The following is a 4,803-nucleotide window of genomic DNA, read 5'->3' as shown; positions in this document are numbered from 1 at the left end:
TGAGTTGATTGCAGGGATTTTTACAAATTCCAATCATTGAACATTCAGTTTTTATTTTAAATTTGTTAATGAATGCTAATGTGCTTGACACTAATGTCTGGAGCATTATTCATTGTATTTAGATATTTAGAATGGGATTTCCATTATGCAGTAAGGAAGCAGATGAAAGGCAATAACTGATTTTTAGAGTCATGAAGCCACCTGGAAACAAACCTGGGGGAAGAAAACCCAGGTTCACAAATAACAATTGTGAGCTCACCTAGACATAAACTTCTAAGTACTCCTGCAAGTTTAACAGAAAGAGAGCAGGGAATAGAGGTATTCCCTGTACTCAGAACACACAATTCTATGGAGATACTAAAGCATTTGGACTCCTCTTATTCTAGAAAAGTTCCCCAAATCTTACCATAAATTTCTAATGGTAAGATTTATGATAAGATATAATGATAATGGATCTCCTGAACATGAAGAATAACTTCAGAGGTCTAAGTTCTGGAGTCAGCTTGGGCTGATGTAGAACAAAGCAGCCTGCCTGACAAACAGGTTGGAAAAGAAACAGGAGGAAAAGCAGGCTGCAAAGCAAGCTGACATAACTGCTGCTCACAAGGCCCCACAGAGGCAAATGCCACCAGGACCTCTTAGATGGGAGGGTCCCTGCTCACATCCGTATACCCCAGCCCACTGTGTTGCATGCAGCCATATTGAGGACTCATAACTCATATACTCATTCACTCTTCTCATTGCAGTGTGTATCACCTTAGCAATCCCCTTCTTCCATCTGTATCATCATCCTTGATCCAGAGCTGCTCCACACCCTTTCGATGCCCTGAGTGACTCATTCATGTGGGTCATACATGCACTAAAGGCATCACTAAGGTGTGATCCACTGGAATCACAGCTCTCTACTCTTCACGATCCCAGAAGCACTCCAGAGCTCAGCTAGACGTTCGCCCTGCTTGTAACATGGTGGTTACAAGAATTTTTCAGGATAACTTATGATGATTCAGCTTTAACTTCTGGGCCATATCTGGATGGATTATTCAATAATTTACTTGACATTATTATTTTTTGATCTTAAACATTATATAGCAAACCATTGTATGGAGTGAAATCACAGAATGGTCAATATAAAAATGTTTAATAATCTTAACATGTAAAAATTGAAGTTATAAAGCTTTCAAACCAAATGCAATTCTAGAAATTGTACTACTTAAGATGCATGTAATTATACTTCTTACTCCTACTTAAGAAAGGAGTATTGATCAAAGGAAAGATGTGGAAGGTAAAGTTATTAACTCTGAGAAAAATTACAGGTGTTGGGCAGCAAGGTTTGTGTATGTGTATGATATGGGGCAGGCAGACACGTTCAGAATGAGCCTCAGATTTGGAAATTGGCTGAGGAAATATGAAGGAATAAAATGAGAACAAGAGGAAGAAATTTTGTTTAGGGAAACTTGGCGTTCAACTCAACTATAAGGAGACAAGGGTAACGCATAAATGCAGACAGATAGACAAACACACACACACACACACACACACACACACACACACTTGAACAAGCCTGTTTTGCTAGTGTACAGCTATAAAATTAAAATCTCTTTTTAAAAGTTTACATTTCAACCAGTTACCAAACACCTACATAGAGTCCACAGGAGGAGGGGCCGGAATTTCTGATTCCTCTTCAGCATGCATGCATCACTGCCTCTTGAACACCAGAAAATGCTATAATGCAAAATATGTTGTTCAGATCCATGCATATCATTAATACTGCTTTCATTAAAATATATTTCCATCCTATACACAAGAAAGAAATGGTTTTGAAGTTTATTAAGAAACTAATTTTTCTCTTTATCACTATGCTTGGCATTCTGGGAAACTTGTCAGTTTCTCCTAATTATGTGTTCAGTTGGTGGAGAGGCCATGAGAAGAAACCTGTACACCTTATTCTCATCCACTTGGTTTTTACAAATATTCTAATTCTTCTAACAAAAGGATTGCCAAAGACTATTGTAGCATTTGGTTTGAGAAACTTCCTAGGTGACATAGGCTGTAAGATCATTGTTTACATGGAGAGGGTGGCAAGGGGCCTCTCCATCTGCACCAGCAGTCTCCTCACTGTGGTCCAGGCCATCATCATCAGCCCCAGAGGATCTCGATGGAGGAGGTTCAGGCCAAAGTCTACATGGCACATCCTTCCACTCTTCACATTCTTTTGGATAATCAATGGTTTAATATGTGTGAACCTAATACAGTCCACTACAAATACAAGACTGAATGTATCACAGCATAAAACTGGTGACAATTGTTATTTTATGTTACCAAATCAGAAAAGAAAATTGATTTTTCTTCCTCTCATGGTCCTGAGAGATGCAGTGTTTCAGGGTGCCATGGGAGGGGCCAGTGGCTACATGGTATTTCTTCTCCACAAGCACCACCAGCATGTCCTCTACCTTCAGAACTCCAAGCTTCTCTACAGAACTCCCCCTGAGCTGAGAGCTGCCCAGAGTGTCCTCCTTCTGATGCTCTGTTTTGTTTTCTTCTACTGGACAGACTGTGCCTTTTCTCTGTTTTTAAGTCTGTCTTCAAGGGACAATACCTTGATGGTAAATACTCGAGAACTTCTAACCCTTGGTTATGCAACTTTTAGCCCCCTTTTGTTGATTCACAGGGATGGGCTTCTGGTTGAATGTTGGCATTCTCAGATGGAGAAATTGAGAAAATGTCTCTCTCATTTATATGTTCAACAAGTGAGTAAAAGCTCTCAGTTCTGCAATATTGTGCGTAAGACAAAATCTCACTTAGCAGTTTAGGCATGTCTTTTTCTCAAACAATAATCTTGGTGACTGAAGCCTTACACTAAGTGTAATCTCAGCAAATTACAATGATTTACTAAGTTCATTCTCCATTGGCTACTCTTTTTATGGAATATTATTTTTTAACATTTTGATTTTTGTATTAATCTACTGTATGAATAGTTTGCTTACATTTATGACTGTGTAGCATGCACATGCCTGAGGTCTATAGAGGCTTGAAGATACCATCAAATATCCTGTAATGAACTGGATTTGAAAGATGGCTCTGAAGCAATACGTATTTGCTATGAATTGAAACTAGGTTCCTTGTAAGTCCAGCCATGGCTCTTAGCACCTGAACCATCTGTCTAGCATTGAAAAAATCATTTTAACTGGATTTTATAAAATGTGCTTTGCTACCAGCATGATGGAAAGTATGCAGATGAAGTAATGAATTTTATCAAAATTCATACTGATATAATCATGTTACTCTAAATTTTTTCTTATCTTTTACCTTACATTATGCTTGCTGAATGTTAGCACCATGGGACTGTTTTAGGCTACTTCAAAAAATATATATACATATAAGTATTTGTAACTATCCATCCATGGATAATGTTTTACAAGAATGACATGTACTGTACATTCAGTCAAAAGGTTCTCAATTCACCAGTCATAGAACTTAAATGCCCTGAAACATGTCATCGGTGTTATGTATTTGGAGGTTATCTGTAGAAATAAAGACTGCAGATATGGGATAAACTAGAAAACAAGCACACAGTAAAGCTTCATTTTGTATCTGTCTGAAGTTGCTAAGTTGAGTTTAAAATGTGCATTTGTCTTTTTCAAAATGAATCAGTAAGTGTGTGTGAAGCAGAGCAAGGCTTGTTTGCAGATGCCCTTTGTTAATGTCTGAATGCTCTGCATGGTACAGTGCAGCTCTCTATCACCAAAGAGCAGCCAAAGGATCTTGCTCTACACTCAGTTCAATGAAGAATTCATTGTTTAATTTCTTGTATTGGATCCATTCATTGTTATTGAAATGGTTCTCATTATCTGATGGACAAATTATGAAAATATTGACATAACTATTGAACATGATATTGTAATATAGTTAGTTGTAGGGTTATGCCTTATGTTTTAAAAATTATTTATCATATCAGACTAGAACCCTTATAAACATTGAGGGTTCCTCCTGGATGTACTTTTCAATATGGTTAGGCATTTATTTTTGCATGCCTGTGAAATATATATACAAAACTTGTAAGGAAGTGATGTGTATCATATTATTCTATAGGTTTTTATATAGCTTGTTTTTTTCTGATATATTTCTTTCTATTTATGTGCATGCGTCTGTGTGATTTTATGCCACATTTGTACAGGTGCCCATACAGGTCTGAAGATAGTTTTAGACCCTAGAAACTAGAGCTACAAGCTGCCCTGAGTCCTATGATGTGGGTGTGGGGTAATAAAGTAGAGTTTTCTGCCAGAGGAGCAGGTCTTTTACCATCCCTCCACCTCCTTGTCTTTTTTGTGTAAATGTGACTTGTCTATAGGTAATCTCCACTGCTCATGTTTAGTCTCATAGCTCTTGTGTTAAAGCTCTTTTCTAAGTGTCTGACACAAAGGACCAGACAAATCAACACCTAAGTCAGTCTGTGTAATATCACTCAAAAGGAAGTGATGTAAGAACATGGAGGAGAGGAGAAAGATGTGTTTAATCTGAGTGATGGAGAAGTCGCTCAACATTAAGAATAGACAGGAGCCTGGAGAGTTGACTCAGTGAGTAAAAGCACCTGCTGACACCCAGACAGCCTGATCTGTCTCTAAGGAAGAAAACTGACTCCCACATGCTGTCCTCTGACCTCCACATACATGCTGAGATGCACACACACATGAACACATGCAGGGACATACAAAATAAACTTTAAATTTAGAAGTTAAAAAAAATGGTAGATAGGAAATGTATACTTTTTGATAGATCATGAAGAAGGATAGTCTAGATTCAGAG

At 37.8% G+C, this 4,803-nt stretch overlaps 1 pseudogene; it reads left to right on the top strand.

Annotated features, from left to right (window-relative positions):
- Window positions 1-1,808: 1,808 nt before the first annotated feature.
- Window positions 1,809-2,715, top strand: LOC127664467 (vomeronasal type-1 receptor 4-like; annotated as a pseudogene).
- The last annotated feature ends 2,088 nt before the right edge of the window (window positions 2,716-4,803 follow it).

Source organism: Apodemus sylvaticus, chromosome 14 (genome assembly GCF_947179515.1).
Source record: "Apodemus sylvaticus chromosome 14, mApoSyl1.1, whole genome shotgun sequence".
Taxonomy (NCBI): domain Eukaryota; kingdom Metazoa; phylum Chordata; class Mammalia; order Rodentia; family Muridae; genus Apodemus; species Apodemus sylvaticus.
The sequence above is the reverse complement of the archived record's forward strand: the minus strand, read 5'-3'. Positions and strand labels throughout refer to the sequence as shown.